At 37.4% G+C, this 19,549-nt stretch overlaps 1 protein-coding gene across 2 annotated transcripts in view; it reads right to left on the bottom strand.

Moving 5' to 3' along the window:
* Positions 1–19,137, bottom strand: part of Jakmip2 (janus kinase and microtubule interacting protein 2) — a 146,301-nt gene extending 127,164 nt beyond the window's left edge. For both annotated transcript variants that reach the window (XM_034518597.2, XM_034518599.2), the window contains exon 1: positions 18,821–19,137. The gene's annotated coding sequence lies outside the window, so the exon portion shown is untranslated. The remainder of the gene's footprint in view (positions 1–18,820) is intronic.
* Between the last annotated feature and the right edge of the window lie 412 nt (positions 19,138–19,549).

Raw genomic sequence — 19,549 nt, 5'->3', positions numbered from 1 at the left:
TTCTGGCTTCTACAGGTACCCAAACTCACATAGTTACCCCAGACATGCACACACACACACACACACACACACACACACACACACACACACAATTAAGATAAGAAAAATGTTAAATCTTTAAGAAGAGAAGTTCCAGAAACAGTAAAAACGTTACATGTTCCATGTGAAAGGGAACTTTCCTACTGTGAGAATAAAAACAGATTAAACTATAGGGATAATGAAGATGCTTTTGTAAGTGGCATTATATCAAGGATATTTAAAATTCTAGTAGCTTCTGACTTTTAAAAGGTCATAATCTGGATAAGTGTTATTTTATTTCAAATGCATCTTAAAGCATGAGATTAAAATACACATATCATATGGATATTTCCCAAAATAACTCATGTACATTAGATGGGGCAAAAGCTTTACAGACAAAGTTATAAAGAAGAGAAGGAAGACCCAGATTTTTTGGGCAAGCATGAAGACCTGAGTCTGGATTCCAGCACCCACATGAAGGCCACTTGTGAGAATTGTGGTGCCTGCCTGTAACCTCTGCTATAGGTGAATGCAGCTGATCCTGGCCAGCCAGTTTAGCTATGCTAAATGTTATGAGGCATTTCAAGGTCAATTAGGAACCCTGCCTCAGAAACAAAACAAAAAACAAAGGCAGAGAGGCAACTGACACTGATGAAGGATGTGAAAACATCAATTTCTGGCCTCCATGGCAGCCTACATAGGTAAACACACACACATGCGCACATTCACGTGCACACATGCACACACACAGAGAGGGATGGTGGCAATAATAACATCAGATCAAGAAAGATTTAAGGTTTGGTGAATATAATTGTTGGCACTGTATGCACAGGAACACAGAGTTTTATGAAAATAGTGCTTTTGAGTTTCCTCCTTTTGAGTCTGAAGCCTACTGTGAATAATTTCTATATCAATGAGCACTGCAGAGCCTCTGAGAGAGGAACTCAGGTATAAGTTGACTCCATTAAGGATGCATGGGATGAGTGTCACACTACTCTGTATTTGGGGGTTTTTCCAGAGCGGACTGACTTGTGGAGCTAGAGAGAGGGCGGTCTCCAAGTGTCCAGATGAGAGTTCAGTATAATAGCACCATCTAGACAGGCAGTGTTCTCTAGTCGGAGGTACTGACTGTTCTATTGCTGCTGCTTCCAGCTGTCTCTTTGGCTCTTCAGTGGGGACTCAACAGCATGGCACCTCCACACTTTAGACACTGAACTTGGATGGCAAACGTATTCACTTTCTATATTTAGAACCATCTCTCTGTCTCTCCAGGTACTTTTTTGCTAGACTACCCCACCTTTATTGTGTAAGTCAATAGAGCACACATCTCCTCTTGCAATATAGAAAATTTTGAGTAGTATAGATCCTTGGACCCTATAATGCCATTGTGAAATTGTATTCTAATCCATGATGTTTTTTTTCTACAGTTGAATTTTGTGTTCATTTGTTAATGCTATTATACCAATTTAAATGAAAGCACTGGCAGGTTTCTCCTGGGGTCTTTATTCTAGACTTTTGATGTCCTTCTCACTGAGTTCCCACAGGACTTCTTCTATATGTGTTCATCCCTGGGGTCACTTCTTGAAATGATACCTGTTATATTTGATGAGTGCTTTATGCCTTCAGTGAGGTTAAGTATTTCTTGAAAGACTCCATCTCTAAATAAAATGTCACACTGGACATAAGAGTCTCAATGTCTTCACAGCTTTCCGATAGTATAGCTCATAAGGAGGGTAATCATAAATGCTTTTCACTCAGATCTTTTCTTGGGTGCAATTATATAACAGGGTAATTCCTAGGCCAAAAAAGTGAGTAATTATAAGCCTTTTGAAATCTACAATCAAGTTTATATCCACAGCCAGTCCAAACATATAATGCTAGTATGTAGCATGTGAAAATGAAGACACAGAGAATTAAAGGCATGGTGTATGTTTGTATGCATTTGTGTGTTTGTGTGTGTGTGTGTTTGTGTGTGTGTGTGTATAAGACAGAGAGACAGACAGACAGAGCAGAGACAGAGAAGTGTTCTTTAAACTGAAATTCCTTCTTAGCTATGAATATTACTTCTTAATTGTAAACAAGATGGGGCATATTTCAGGTGTCTGGCTATAGCAGCTGGTTTATTTGCTCCTGAGTTGTAGGTGAATCTGTAAAGCAAACAGGAACTCTGAAAGGAAGGGTACGGGATGAATAGCTTGGGTAACAGTCTCCATCCTTCACATCATCACTATCTGTACTGAGTCATTCTCTTTCAGCTGTTCACACTGTATCATTGCATTCTCTAAAATCCACTTAAATCCAGCTGAAAATGAAATCCAATTCGTTCCAATGACCAGCAGAAACCTGGCAGCACAAAGAACTAAGAGGAACATGCAGGTTAATCCGGGGAGAGCAGGAGACTTCTTTCTTGCAAACTAACAGTTGTATGAGGGTCATTTCCTTCTCAGCATCCCTCCCTTTACTGCCAGCCAGTCCCTTTTGCTGTATCCTGCTGATATTAGGTTGGTGTATAGCCTAAAGGCACTGTAAGGAATTAAATACAGCATCATTACTTGCTCCACTGCATCTTTCTGCTGGAATTCAGTCTCCAAAACTGGGTGCATATTTTAATTTCAAAGTAGATGGGAATCTCAAATTAAAAGAGAAAAGGGAGGTTCTTCCTTATGGAATGGAGAGTGTAGCATGGTTTCTGGGACAAACTAAGATTAATATCCTAGATGCTCTGATTTTAATACATTTTTTGATGAGTAGAAAAATGTCACACACACAAAAAAAATATATCAAGAGAAAATGGGACTCTTACCCTAAACAAGAAAGGGTACTTGAAGCAAGATTTGTTTGGATTTGATGTTTAATACCATTGAGTTGTCATCACAGTTATATGAAACAAAACAAGAACATTGGAAGGGTAGACAATTAGACAGAAATGTAACTGAGCCAGCAGATACCGTGTAAGAACAAAAGTGGGACATAGATGTCCAGATATAAGCAGCTGTGTGGTGTGAGGAATGGATCACTGCTCTCTGAGTTCTAGTCACCTTGAATGAAAAACACACAAACAAACAGCAGAGTGTGTGGCACACAGGGTTCCCTTCTCAGATGGGTTTTGCTCCACTTTGAGAAGCAGGAAGAGAAATACCAATCCTTAAGTGCCTTTCATTACAGTTGAGACAGATAGTGCACTGAACATTGAGGCAATGTGAATACCACAGGAATTCAGATTCGAGGATGTCTGAGTAGGCTGGGCTGCTCTGCCAGGGAGACAGTCACCTAATTGTGTGGTCACAGATACTAGATATCTGGAATAAGTGACTTAGAAGAAGCTGATGAAGGTGATAAAAAGTCGAACTGAGCAGGGTGAGGGCAGGGTGGCAGAGAAGATACTCAAAAATGGTCCAGTGAGTGATCAAAAGAAAGATTATCCAGCTCCTCTTCTCTTTGTGCATACAGATACATTTTAAGTCGATTTTTCAAATAGTTTTTTCTTGAAGAAAGCAATTTATGCTCATAATAGAAGGGTCAGAAAATAGCTATAGTGACTAAGAAAGATGGCAGTGTGAGTCTGTACTAAATACTCATCAAGAGATGACAATGGCTTACAGGGCTTATCAGAATTTATTTTGGAAATTAAGAAAAAGATACATTAACATAAACCAATTAGTCATCTCTTCAAAAAATGACCCTGATATTAAACATGATGATTCACAGGGGGAGCATCAAGAAAGTCTTCTCTTTTCTATTGATCTCAATGACATAATCGCTGTTGTCTTCTTGGTCTCACTTTGTGGATTTCTTTCAGAGTTTCACACCTTTAAGTTGAAGAGGGCAGCGCTGCATCTGGACCTCATTTGGCTTGTATATTAATGAATGATCATTATTTTAATTCACACCTAATTTTAAAAGTCTGAAGGAACAAAAGTAAAAATAAAAGTAACTTTCCACTTAATGTGGCGGCAGGGATGACATTTACTGCCCGGGATCCATGGGAACCTTTCTAGAATGCTCAGTTCCTGGGCCAAGTGTCTGCCTTGCCACTGGGATGCCGGAGTGCCAAAGACACGGTCTGTCAGGGAAGGCAAAATGCAGTCAAAGATAGGGTTCTCAGCGAGTGTTCTCCTGGGGTCTGAGACAGATGCTGTGGTTCTCTCCTGTATACCTAGACACCATTAGGGAACATGAGATGTTGAAGACAGTGGTTTCCAGAGTTTTGTGTACCCAGACGCCTCAGTGGACCGAGGGTTTGGGAGAAGGTGCCCACAAGCTGAGGCTTCCCTTATGCTCCAAGCAGGAAGAGGGTAGCTGAGGCTCAAGGTAGTGGGGGTGGGGTAGGGGTGAGGGCCAGCGTGGGGGTGGGATCATCGGATTTGGTTTAGAATGAGTCCCAGTAGTATGCAAGACCTCCTGCAGGAGATTTAGGCTATGTCAAAGTGACCCGACCCCCCACTGCAGTGATTCTTGATGAAGGAGATGAAGGTTTTTGCTTGTCCAGACCGTTTTATTCATGGCAGATGTGAATACATACATACTACTCAAGGTGAACTAGGGATCAAATATCTGTTGCAAAAAGAGATGCCTGGAAGAGATGCTCATTGGCTAAACACTATAGGCCTATCTAGATACCTCACTAGTTTGGAGAAATACATTTGTATGCTATATGACTGGTTGCCATGGTCCTGCCACTGGGGTATCATGGTTATTTCTTTCAGGTCAGGTAGACCTTAGCTGGGAGCTGGTTCTAAGGCCTGTCAATCTCAATAATTAGAACTTCCAGGGTTTTTGAAACTGCTTCAACCTTACCAGGTCTCCTGTTTGGTGGCATGGTTCACCTGCCTTACACTTAATGAAAGCTACCTTTCAACATTCTTTCCGACTTGTTCTTTTCCTTACTAACAATGTAATACATGTATACTGCAAACATACAAAACATTTAAGAAGCATAGGCCATAATGCAATATAACCTCAAAAAACAAATTCAACTGTGTTTCTACCACCTGAGTATGTTTTTCTTTTCTGCAAGTGTTTTCTCTATTTGCACAGGGAAGTAAGTGCATTTTAGGTGAGCACAAAGTTTTCTAATCTATATCTGTACTCAAGGCATTCAGAGTACCTTCACTGGTTACCAATATTCACATTATGATAGTCCTTAGAACATTCACAGCCCACACCTCTCTGTGAGGTTGTCTCACAGTGTACCAGTATCACAGCTGGAACAGCTGTACTTTACAAATAGAAGGAGAAAATTGATGTGGATTTGAACCATCTTCAGGCTCTGGTAAATTTCCTGAGACTCCTAGAGTTCCACCTTCTTTTCCTGCTGCATCCCATCTCAGTTCCTTCAAGGAGATTGTAGGCTAATGAGAGAATCAAGTGGGCCTCTCAAATAATCATGCTCACTGAAAATAACTAGAAAATAATGGGGCAAACTATTATAGAAGACTCAGATTTTTATTAATCCACTGACAAATCGGCCTACATGTTTGAAAGCAAAGAATTGGGAAACCCTTTGTGCACATTAAAAAAAATTGCTTTCAGAATAATTTTTAAAAAAAGAACTGGGATTATTTATTTCTGTCTTTTCACAGTTAGAAAAAAAGCAAAACACAACAAAACAAAACCCAGAATGAATAGACTGCCTGTTTATGTCACTCAGTTAGCTTCCTAGGACCAAGGAACCCCAGTTGTTCCCTTGCAGTAAGTATCCTACTGCTCCATCTTGAAAATGTCACATCCTGAACAGAATGTGCTACTTCAACCACAGCCATGAGGAAAGGGTCCTTGTCTAATCAAGGGACTCTGGTTTTAAGACACATTCTACTTCTGAATATGACCTCAGTGCATGTCCAGAAAGGTGACAGGAGGAAGGAGATAAACATATTCTTTGATGTCTTCATGCAGGCGGAGCGATGCTCATACTTTGATTAAAATATCACACATATGGCTAAGCTGGCTTCCCACCTGGCCTCTAAAAATGGAAAGGTTGACAGTGACTCTTTGAATGTGCAAGCACAGGTAGTCTGCAGGGCAGAGAAAGAGCTTTCCTTTGAGGCTGCATTTAAGTTTCCCAAGGTAGTGCAGAAAGAATCCTTAAACATTCTCTCCTGTAAACTCTTAAAGTAAGCTTGGTAAAGCATCAGTGTTTCTGTCAATGTGTCATCTACCTTGTGCAAGGAGGATGTGGTACATGTGTTAAGCTCAGATCCTTTGAAATATTGCATTGATTAATTAGCCTGGCATCTGCATTTTTGGATGTGCTTAATATTGTGTTTGCTAAACTGGATGGTAATATCCTCTCTAACTTACTCTGCCCCTTCTGTCTCTTTGCCTTTCTCTGCCATCACCCCTGTCCTTCTCTTCTTTGTCCCTCTTTCCTTTCCCTCCCTCTTTTCCCCCTTCCCTTGCTGTCTGTATCTATGTCTCTTTAATCTCACTATCTCCTGTCTCTCTGGGCTCTGTCTTTGTGTTTCTCTGTCTCTCTGCCTCTCTCTACACACGGACAAACACTTTGAAAGATAATCCAGTACTACCTGATTATAATGAGAATGATCTATTTAAGACATTGGACAGTCAAAAACTGTACTAGACAGTTGTGACAGTTACAAAGCTACAAACAGACTTACAGTTAGAGGAGCCATGTAAATACCCTAACCTAAAGTTTTCTTTGTAGTCAAGCAGAAATAAGGAGTTTAAGGAAGTTAAATTGGTTTTACAGACTTCTGCTTCAAAGATATTTGGGGAAAGACAGAAAAAAGGTACATACTATTTAAAACTGAGGTTGTGGATCTGAGAATCATAACTCAAGGAAGAAAAACCAGCAGGGTAGAAGCAAGAGTCAGGATCAATAATCTTATTAAATACTCAGTGACCTTACCCCCTCTGGGCTTCCATTTTTTTTCTTACTTTCAGGGGTTATGCTTTCTGTGTTAAATGAAGAAAACAAACAATAATGAAAGAGTCCCTTGACTGTGACTAGAATCGATGTATTTAATGTGCTTTCTAATATTTACTGTTCATGTGTTCTCACTAGATTCATATGCAAGTAAGGGAGGGCTCTAAGAGGGAAGTAGCTGTAGAAAGTCATTCATAATTTTTCTTGTAGGATGTGACAGTTGATCTCATTTCAATCTTACAGCCTGTTTCCCTGCACAACCACGTGATAGTGCTTCAAGGATGCTGGAATTCAGAACATGGCAAGACCCCAGTGCTGCCAAGGGCTCTGTATCGTGTCATTCTGATTTAAATGTCACATTCTGCATTGTTTCCTGAATAATAGGCATTTGTGACTTGAGTCTGCATGGCTGCACCATCTCATTTTAATGGTAAGGCAAGGTAGTTTACAATCCTGATACCCATTTAGGAATTTTCACAAACTCATTTTACCTTTTATTCACAGGCCTGGGTAATCTCTCCTTGCCATGTTTCCCTGATATGTCTTCCTTCTCCATAACTAATGCACAGAAATGCCTGTGTAATGATAAAGGCAACCAGGTCTCTTTTGGTGCCTAAATGCTTCCTGAGCGTTGTACTTTGAGTTGGAGTCTGAATCATCCTCGTAGGTTCCCCATTCATTCCTGAATTCCTCCACAAGTATGTGACTCAAATCACATACTTGTTAGGTGCAAGGATCATTTTTAAATTCAATTTTTGTATTTATTATAAATCAGGAGCAGAAATCTAGAGAAAACATATTTGAATTTGGTTGAAAGAATATCTTCAAGTTCTATTTTAGTTGAAAATGTTCAGCTATTTATCTTATTCATAATTGAACATGTTTACTAGGAGAATGTGAAATAAAAAAGACACTGCTTATCTCACAGTACTCTCCCTGCTCTGACTCCTGAATTCTTTCTGCCCTTTCTTTTGCATGTTTCCTGAGCTGTGTCGGGGTAGGTTGGTATAAATGTCCCATCTATCTATATCTGGGAACACACAATCACTTATTCATAGTGCTTTAAACAGTAGTATATCTGCATTAACCACTACCTGTGATATTCTCTGACCAAAACTGGGAACAACACAAATCCATGAATATAAACACAGACATTTAGAAGACAGTTTGAAAATATCACCATCTGGAGAAAATCAACATCAATAGGTTCTCCCTTAGGGCATATGGCTTGCCTGACCACTGTTTTTTAACAATGTTTATAGTACTAGGAATAAACTCCCTGTTGTGAAAGAAACCTTAAATCCAATTAAAAGGTGATTGGTTAACCCCTTAAAATCATGCTGCTATTGCACCAGTGGGCACATCTTACCCTGCGGGTGGGTATTATAGCAGGAGAGATACAGCTCTGGATAAAACCACTGATGTCTTTTATCTTCCTGTGTCTACATAGTACCTTCCAGTACTGTAATCTAAGCAAAAGGAAGTCTCTCATGGACAGTTAAAGGTTGACTTCTCTGTGTTTTTAAGCAGAGATACATGATATCTTTGGCTACAAGGTCTTACTATATAACTGTGGGTGACAATTTTATGCACTGTTTTGGATGCCTCTGGGGCCTCCCTGTCCAGTGACTCACAGGGAGCTTATCAATGCCTGTTACTGAGATTTTCATTTCATAAAACTAATGGCTTCTGAGGGGTACATGGTTCACTAATGTGGGATACTTCTGCTCAGTCACCTATATATTTTTGTGATTAGCTTACAAAGTACCAGCACCTTGTATGACTTCTTCATGTATCATTGGTTTTGGTTAACTATCCTGTGCCCCTTCCTTTAACCCTCCTCCTCTCCCCATCCTCACTTAGCAAATATTCTCCCCTGTTCTTTCAGGTCACATTATGTTCTATCAAATCCTCTTACATATTTTTCTCAGATTGCCAGATCACAGGCTTCCAAGTAACTTTGTCATGCACACTTCCCTTTTTCTAAGTCTTCCCTGGCCCCTCACGTCTCCACCATCATCACTCTGCACTCTTTTGATCTCTCTGCCCTCAGTTTACCCTGTCTGTACTTCTATTGCACTGGTATTCTCCTGTCCCTCCTTCAAAAACGTTTCTCCTCACCCTATGCCAATAATCCATTTCTAGCTTTCCAGAATAAAGACACGTCAAATGCTCAAAACAAAAGATTTGAGTATTCACACATACACAGAGAGACAGAGAAATAGAGAGGTGCATATAATGAACGAATAAATGTTTTTTTTAAAGCCCTAAAATTGGATTTTAGCCAAGCCTCAAAGGGTCACAATGAGGTTTTTATACACAGGGTTCTAATAATTACTGACAACAACAAAAATTCATGACACTAAATCAAAAATCATGACAATAATACAAAGAAGACTGAAAGCTGAAGGAAAATCTGTATTTTTTTTTCAGTTTAAAGGAAATGCATTATTTTGGCATGCAGAATACCACATAAATTATATCATTGGGATTGAAGTTGTCTTGGAGACAGGATCTTTTTTCTAAAAACTGTAAGAGGACACCCTGTAGGTGACAGGATGTAGGGTCTAGAACCTGTCAGGTTCAACAGAACACCATGGCTGACTATGGAGCCCAGACTGGAAACCTATAATCTAGGAAGAATGAAATTTCCATTTTTCATAGTTTCTCTATGTGGTCACATTCTTTACATATTTCAGTAATAAAATGTTTCCTTTATATTTAAAAATCATAGAAAACATAAATGTAAAACTTATTACATTAATATCATTAATTAATTCCTGTTAATATTTTGATTTACATTCCATTGTTTGTAACGTGTGTGTGTGTGTGTGTGTGTGTGTGTGTGTGTGTGTGTAAGTTATCCTTCTTTACAAAATTGGGATTAATTCTACATTTTGATTTTTCTATTGGATTTTAAGATTATAAGTATTATTTGACATGTTTTTCTAAAATCGTATTTTCATTTATATATATATTTAAATAGCTCAACTGAATTTCCATTTTTATTCATCACAGGTAATTTGTTCTATAGATTTGATCAGTATATAGTGACAAAGAGTAAAAGCAATAAATAAAAAGTAATTTATTTAACATTAAACATTAAACAATGTGAAAATACACATTCTGCACAAAGTCAAAAAGAATTAAGTACTTAACAATTGTTTTCTCCTAATCTGAGTAAACCTAAGGAAAAGAAGTACGTTGTCTGTTAGTATTCATTGTATTTAGCATATGCCAGCTATATTTGTTAGTAAAGGGGCCATATCTACCCTCATATTTATTGGAATGAAGTGATTTACTTGGATTATTCAGAATCTTCTTAACTATGGATCTCTTTTTCTTCTTCTAAGGAGAGTAGTTGACTCAATATTGAGTCTGAAACAATCTTCAGAGAGTTCAGAGGAGAAGAAATCTTTGTAAGAAGCCCATCTTCTCAACAATGAACTCTTAGTGACTCAAAATGTCTGCAATGGCACCACCTAAACTGAGAACGGATAGATTCTGCTTAGATTACATTTGGCTATATAGTTGAAGAATGATGTTCCAAAGCAAGAAGACTGATTATATAAAGCTAGCTAGTGTTTTCCAATTGTACGTGTGGTAGTGAAACTTTAAGAAGCAGGTGACTAGCAGCTGGACATACACACCACCTTTCTACCTTTCAAGGTCTCTAGCTAAGTCATGTGGGTTTGACTTTCTACTCTATAAATAAAAAACAGAAAAGTATATGTCATCATCTGCAGAAGAGAGACATCATATGCACAGTCCATGATACAGGTACATCATAATGAGCCAGGTGTTTTCTAACCTGATGTTGGACAATGAACTCTTTCAAATCTAAGCAGAATAAACTCTTGAAGGTCACAAAGGATCAATACCCTCTGCTGCATGGTGATGCTCGTTTTCCCCTCAGTTCTGAGTATAGCATTGCAACCACAGATGTAAAATGCAAACAATCTAGCTAAAAAATCAGCAAATGGAAAATCACTACTTCTATAGAATTTTAGCCAGAGGCAGAACTTCATTACTAACTCTATCCTTAAAATCTTGGGTTTCCTTTTAAGTTATTTCTAGAGTTTGGGCATCTGAATCAAAACACTGAAAATTCTAGATGCTATAGGTGATTGTACTAAATGAAATTCTTTCAAAGTTAGAGGAAGCCAGGGCTTAAGATAGTGATCAACAGTGGAATATCATACATTACATGAAAGGGACTATGCTTGACACCAGGCACTGAAAAAAGAAATAAAGCAAGTCTTTATTTCTTATAAAGACTAAAAATCTAGGTTATATCATAACCTAGATTTTGCAAAATCACACTCATTTTTAAAGTTTAAATGTTTCTATCATATTCTAACATTAAAATTCTAATACTCTTTTGTTTTGGATAGTAGGTTCTAATTTGTTACCTTTAACCTTAACATTGATTCTAGGGTCACAAGTAGGGATCAGTGATTACTATAGAATACAAATTTATGAGGTTGCTGCTGTTGTTGTCATTGTTGTTCTTTTGGAAGGTGTTTCCCTCTTGTATAATCCAGCACAGGCAAGCTAGAGAAGGCCTGAAGGTGAGGAAGATTTGCTGGGTTTACATTTGTAATGTGGTTATACTGAGAAGTAATTTCCAGGAGGAATATTTCCAGTTTTAATCAGATGGCAGGATGAAAATACCACCTTTTTCCCCCTAAAGCACATGCCCACAGGCTTTTTTAGACATAATACTCTCAGAAAAATTTTCTTCTTCAAAATAACAGTAATGAGTTGTTTATTATAGTGTTAACTAAACTTTGTTAGATTTTTGTCTTGTTGTTATTGTTGTTTATATCTTAACTCTGTTTGTAACTTAACTACAGTTCAATTCCAGGATTCCAGGAATGACAGTAAACACTATGAGATGAGACAAACATCCTAAAAAGGGTATAAAGACCCTTTCTTTTCCCTTAGGTTTTGTTGTACAGACAAGTTTCCTCTAATATAGATGGGATCCAATAGTTGGATGGTCTGTTTCCATATCTGCCTATAACCATCAATTTCAGGTCACTCGTTATATTTCACTTCAAAAACATTTATGATAACAGAATGCTGCATTTATTTATTAAAGTTGTAGCATACATTTTTGTCTTGACTTGCTTTTAGAATATAGATATGAAAGAATATGTTTTAATTAGTGAATTTAACTGACTGGCTTTCTCAGTAGTAGTGGAAATGTAAATGTGTATCATACCAGCCCATGCTAATAATAATTAAATTACTAGCTTATTTTAATCAACTATAGCAAATTGTGGCACAGCCTTAATGCTGTCAGGTTCAACTTAAAAGTCAGTTTCAAAGGGAAGTAAAAGGAGCCACAGAGGTGTTGACAGCCTTTGTTATGTCAGAGCACACAGTGAAGAACAATCTTTCAGGGAGGATTTCTAAATGTTGTGCTTTGTAGCTTTAACAGTTTGATTTTCTCTTTCAAAATCTTAGCAGCAACCTGAGACTATTCCTCATGTATATAAATACTATCTATTTTCTTCTCACAGATTATTTATTTGCAGTGTCAGAGAATGAGTTCAGGGTCTGTTACACGTTAAGTTCTTTCCACTGGGTGACATCCCCAGCATTATAGGTCACATTAACAAGATGAGAATCTAAAAATTCTGTAGTGGATATCTCTTCTGAAATCAGAGGCCTATGACCTGTCTGTCCATCAGTCTGTCAGCTTCTCAGTGTGCCAGTCAAACAGTCAACAAGTCATTACTGGACACATATGTGATAAAGAGTACCGGAAATGACATTTTAGTTCTTTGGGCTCTGAAAGCTTATGTGCTGGTGGATGGACAGCAACTGTTTCCAAAACTACAGTGGTTATTCTGTACTATAAAGAAAATACTGTGCAGGGAACACTGTGTGGGGTATACCTAGGAAATCTTTACACATAGTTCAGATTGAAAATATACAAAGAAATTGCCAATTGACATTTAGACTCTAACTGTTGGAGAATTCAAACACTTGTTTTTCAAAAAGATGGGAGTCAGATAACCAGGTTGTCACTGGAAAACTTATACATGTTTAATGAACACAGTGAAAGTCAAATAATAAAAATGGGTCTTGGTTTATTTTGGAAAGTCGGTGACAGCTGATGTATGTTGTTTGAATATAGCTCCTTAAAACATTTGAGCTGGTCACAGAGGTTAAAACTACAGAATGCAGCGCTATCACACTGAAGAAATTAGCTTGACTCTCAAAGAGATTTCTTCTGGATTTTGTTCTTTAATCGTTGCTGATGCATGTACTTTGTGAATCTTCTGGTGATTTAAGCAGGGATTTATTTCACTGGCTTGGGTTTAACATTCATTCATTGTCAGCAGACAAGAGATGACCAAGGTTAATTTAACACTCACTGTAAGATCCAGTGGCAGGTAGGACACAGAGCTAGTATTTCTTAGAATAATGCTTGCCTTACAGTTGCTCTAAATCAAGCAGGACCTACCCATATAAGAAGTATTTAAAACCAAAGTATAATGACTCCTAAGTAGTAAAGGACAAAATAAAACAAATTCAATTATCAAAACCTATACGCAAATTGAAATTTTATCAGAGACTCATTGATGTGAAAAGATGACCACCATATATAAAGTGAACGAAATATGGGTCATTTGTGAAACTGTATGTCTGAGTGTTTATCACTCAGACAGTGAATATGGGGAAAATGGATAGTGAATGTCCCCATATGCTAACAGCAATTCTTTCTTAATAGGAAGCTTACAGATGATACTTCATTTTCCTTTTATATATTTCTGTGTTTTTTCCTTCACAATAAGAACATACAATTTTAAAGTGAACAAAGTCACCAAAAGACAAAGTAAATTGTATTAGTAAAATATGTCTTAAGTAGAATATCTTAATTGGAATGATCTCAGCTTTATTAAAACTGATTCATTACAAACAGTATTTTTCCCAAAGAGGTAGTTTAAGAAGCACAATTGGTTACTTGGCTACAGCTGAATTACCAACTATCCCATAAAATATATGCCATATTATTAGGAATAGTAACAGCAATAATAATAACAGAATAGTCAGCCATGTGGCAGATTTCTATAATCCTAAAACCTAGAGTATTGAGTCAGGATGATACCAATTTCTTTCTTTAAAAAGTATAAACATTACCACAAAAAAATAAATCCTGAAAAAAAAATCACACACCACAATTAAACAGATTTGAAGTCTATAAAACTTAACAAACTTTAACACAGTTAAAATAGGCTTTCGGAATGCAAGCTGTGCAAATTTACAATAATTTTACACTTTCAGCATCAAATATAGTCTATGCACTTATCCACCATCAAAAACAAAATGTTCATAAGAGAACTGGAAAGCAACGGGCCTCAAATCCTCTTTCACTACTTCTCCCATTACCTGCTTTCAGCCTTGCCTTCAGGAGGGCAATTTCAAAGTTAGGCGGAGTTGTGTAGCAACTTCAAGGCTATCATATATTAAGTAACGAGAACCATCTCACAAAAATACATGTGTGTATATATGTATGAATATATGGGTATATATGAATGTGTATGTATATACATGAACATATGTGTATATGATTATATACTATAAATAATTATAAACTATATATTATATATACTAGACTGCTTTTAAAGCAATTTTGATGTTTTATATTTTTAAAATGTATAAAACTGTTTGTCTTAGAAAATACCTGAATTATCAAACTTAGGGTAACTTATTTTATAAGATTTTTTAAAGATCAAGTAGGTACAAAGATGCATAAACAAAATGGCACAACTGCTCTTAAGATACAGGATTCTTAAGAGTCTTATTTTGGTTCCATGTGCAAGGAAAACAATGCTACTTCCCAATCTGTATGTCATTAAAAAACCAAAACAACTTATTTCATTGTCATAAAATAAGTGCATATCAGCATAGTGAAAAACTGTCTTTCTCATGGAAATTGTCTCTTTGCTTCTGTGAATTATCAAGAAGTTCAGTTTTTCTCTTAAATATATCAGGGTTATATTTTTTAAATCCCCTATACACACTTAATCTATTTATAAAATTACTGTCATCAAAATCCAATTAGAGTGCTTGGAATCTTCTAATCTAAATCCCAAAAAGTGAATCATATAATGCATGTTTAGTATATTCTATATGTAAGTCAAATCTTCAAGTTAATTTATTGGGATTTCAAACATGAAAGACTAGTGCTCATAAGACTTTGGGTATCACCCAAATACCCAAACTGTTGGATGGTTTGCTAAACACAAACACAGACAAGCTTAGCTTGTCCAAATCGATTTTCACTTACTAAAACCAATCAAAACAACAATTTTAAAAAGAGTCTATCCTGACTCTATCAAAGAGTGTTGGAATTTTAAATTAAAGTAATTTTTGAGACGTATACTCACATTGTATTCACATGAAGTGCATTGGTAATTAGAATAGTAACTGTAGAGCTTCATTGTTAACAGCTTCATATGTGTGTATCTTATATCCTCCAAGGAAATTTTATGTTGCTAGTATATGCAAATTCTGCTAATCAGATAAGTGCTCTACAAATAGTTGTTAGTAAATTGCTTAATTCGCTCTGTTGAAAATACATTTTAATTAATGGGATAATAGAAGCATGTGTAAATGGGGCTGTTAACTGACCTCTCTGACCAAAAACCAAGTGTAAATCTAGTTTATTTGTTTCGATGCCAACTAGTATTGAAACTTCCAATGTAAATTCGGTTTCTTTTAAGCTCTTACTTTGAGAATTAAAATAAAAAAAAAGCATTAAACTTTTAAGGCATTAATGATAACCACAGGAAGTAGATTTTACTATCCAAATATAAACTTTCAGCCACCTACACAGAAGGACACTCACAGTGTGAAATCAAAATTACAGAACGTTCTGAGGTCATTGGAAGAGATTGGAAAGACCACATCATGACCAGTAAACTAAATGTGTATCTCAATTATAACAAGTTTTAATAAAGGCTCACATATCAATAAGTATTTAACTTTAATATTCTGACAAGAGTGGTATGTTCAAGACATAGTCTGAGGAAAAGTCAACAAGCTTTTTCTCCCTACTTCCTTTAAACACACCTTGAAACAATAAATTGTATATAGTCTTCATAAATTTTTTTCTAATGCTAGCTTAGTAGCTCTTCAATTATTCTACGAAATACTACAGTTTTCAAAATCAGCCATACAATAGAGTCATTTTAATACCACTACTTGACATTACACTCTGTGAAGCTACTGATAAGCAAAGACAGGTGAATCCCTGCATCCTGTTAAGACTATATAAAAATTTTTCCAGATAGGTAATCGATCACTTTCTTCAAGAGTACCTAGATTTGGTAATTAGAAGCACATTACAAAATGGAGTCTACATTCACAAATGTCAAAGTATCCTTTGTTAAACAGCTAATCTGAACCCTTCACAGGATAGTTGACTCTATTAAGTTAGGTGCAGTTTTAGAAAGACACAGTCCATCCCAGACAACTGCATATTTAGACCATAAGCTGGTACCCTTTAATGCCAGAAGAGAGTGCATGCCCATCCACACTTACTTTGAAGACTTTTTATCCTTTGTATATCTAATCTTAATTTTTTTCATGAAGCTGAAGCCCATTGATCATACTCCAGATTCTAAAGAGTAGCAATTGTCAGTGTCCTACTTGAAAGCAGAATCTTATATAAAACAAGTGATGCTAACATCTCAATTTCCTCTCCTCCAGATTATGTAGTTCTGCTTTATTTGTCCTTTTATGAGGTTCAGACCTATAATTGACTAGGACTACCAATCATGAGTTTCCAAACTATGACCTATTGTGACAGAACTTTCTCCAATGTCTACCAACTTTGCCCATAAAACCACATCCAAATTCAGTAGACAGGAAATAGATCAAAGGGCCAGGGTACCTGCTTTCCATTTATAAAACAGGTCCAGCTGTCATATCGCATCTTTTCATTTTTGTAAATTTACTGTAGAAATATTTGAACTTTTATTTTTGAAAATCAAAAGTTCTGTTTATTAATACACTCTAAAATCTTTATATTGTGGTATAAATCCTTTTTGCCATGACATACAAGCCCAGTATCTACTTCCTTGACCTACTTTATAGAGTTGTTATAATTAGGCACATGGTAGCAAGAGTTTATACTTGTGAATACACATGATACATGAGCATGTTAAGTTAAGTCACTAAGCATCATTCTTATCTATAAACCAAATAAGCCTCAGAAAAACAAAACTAAAATCCAATGATATAAAATTACAAATTAGGGGTAAATATGTAAAATAAGATGAAAGATTCATATGAAAATTTATTATTTTAGACTATAAAATACGTCCTCAATGGTAGTGATGGTGGGAAGGTGGGTAGACACAATTCATGTATTTGATGCATGTAATAGTACTAATATATTTTTACCTGAAAGGATTTTTCTGGCTTTAGTTCAATGAAATCCATTATCCTAGGTGGTAATGGAGCCTTGTATGTTTCAATCTCAGGCATCTTTAGTCTCCTGAGCTGCCTTAAAGCCTTAGCATAGTAAAAGGTCAAAGAGATACCAGTAAGCATTTATAAAGTACAATCGTCCCTGTTTCAGCTACAAGCCACATCCTCCTGCCAAGCTCTCCTTGCTCTCGTTCGTTTCATTGTATGAGCAGACGAATTCATCCTGGGGTCCTTGAGAACTCTTGGGTTTTTAAAACCATCCTGCTTCCTACTTAATCACTTAGAGAAGCCACTCAAGAACAGAACATTCTGAGAGAACCATAAAATGGTGGTGGACACTGAAGGAATGGGCAACAAATATCTACACAGTTAAATAAAATGAATGCCTCTCACCTGCCAGTTCAGCTGTACTGAACTGTACGGTAGAAAGGATATGAAAGGGATAGATCAGAATTTTAAGAAAACCTATCTGTTTTAACATTTATTAGAGACGATGCAATATGCTAGATAATATTCCAAGCCACCTCCCTTTCTCATCATTGTAAATTTGGGGCCCTCAACATAGGCCCACAAACCCAATTAAAACAGCCAGGCTATAAATTGGCATCTAGTTCTCTAATACAGAAGAAACGATAGGCATCTGTCCTAATTGGCCACAATGAACCTAAGGGACAATAACAAGAATAAATGTTACATTAATCCAAATGAAGCCAATGAATAATAATACAAAACCAGAAGTCTGGTTCCTAAAACAGCAATTACTTCCAAGAATGCAAAGGCATCAATAACCCATAAAAATGATAGTAAACCAAGCATGCTGTGCATAGAAATAGGCAACATAAATGCAACACACCTGCAAAGTAGCCTGTGCACATACGATGTGTATGTATGCAGATGTGTTCACTATTAAAGATACATCCTGAAAAAGAAACTCTGGATCTCGAGAATGGTTTTTCAACAAGAATATGTTATTAAAGTGTGTAGCAGAATGCCTAATTCTGGGACCACGTTAGCACTAGAGCAAATAAGTAAAATCACCTTACAATTAGGCCAACAAGGTTGAGACACCAAATGTGTTCTTGAGGGAAGGCCCAGCCCTGTTTGTGAGACCTGCAAACGAAACGATTGCTTTCAACTACCTCCTCTTCTTGCTTGTTCCATTCCACCCCCTGATTTTGTTGCTAAGCTTGAGAGGAAAGGAATCCGGCGGTTCAGTTAGTATTCTGAGCCAGTTTGTGATAAAAATCAAAACATCATTTTTCCCCGTAAAACACAAGCGGATGCCTTCTCACTTCTCCGCTGACAACCTTCCTCTCTCTCCATCCTCATTTCTGTCTCCACACCCCCAACCCCCTCCTAGTCTGAGAGACGCGAGTCATTGTTTAAGTCTAGGCCACGGATATATACACAAGTCATTTAATAATCAGCTAGATCAAGAGGGTAGCCCCTCTGCCTCCTACTCACCATGCTGAGACCAAGAGAAGATGCTGAAAGGAGGGAGAGCCACACACTGAATCCATTTTTCTTGTGACCGGGTCGGATGCAGCCTCTGAACCCAACATCAGCAGCGGCTGCCGGGATTTTTTTCCCCCTCCCTCTCTGGTTGGCGATGGTGCGATAGGAGCCACCCTTTCCAGCTCCACTAGAGTACCAGCAGTAGAGGCGGCAACAGCAGCAGCATCACTTGAGCCTCCTCCCTCTTGGAGGATGGTGTGAGCTCAGAATCAGCCAGGAACTTGCAGCAGACACCTCCTCAGGCTCCTCCTTCCCTCCCCACCCCCACAGCCCCACCCCTGCTGCGGTAGAGGCAGCCAGCCCCGGCAGCTGCTGGTTGTCATGGCAATAGCCAATTGCAAGTGGCAAGCTAAGGGGGAGGGGAGAGGAACTAAGCAAGCTGCAGGGGTTGGAGTAAAACTAAGTCCCTGCCTCTGAGATGCTCTTGGTCTCTCCTAATCTAAACTCTAGGACGCATTGAGAGGCTCCAAGGGTGAAAAAGTACCAGCAAAGAACAGTTAGAGTTGAATCTAAGTTATAGGTTGAAATATACCGAACAGTTTGACATTTATTTGCACTATCTATAGATTTTAAACAAATATACTGCACTTTCTATTGGAAGAAATAAACTAAAAAAAATATGTCAGAGATTGTTATTACTCCAAAGGTGTGCATCCTTGATACCATCTCTTGCTCAGT

The sequence above is a fragment of the Arvicanthis niloticus genome, chromosome 14 (assembly GCF_011762505.2).
Source record: "Arvicanthis niloticus isolate mArvNil1 chromosome 14, mArvNil1.pat.X, whole genome shotgun sequence".
NCBI lineage: Eukaryota > Metazoa > Chordata > Mammalia > Rodentia > Muridae > Arvicanthis > Arvicanthis niloticus.
Note: the sequence above shows the minus strand (reverse complement) of the source record. Positions and strands in the feature narration are given on the sequence as shown.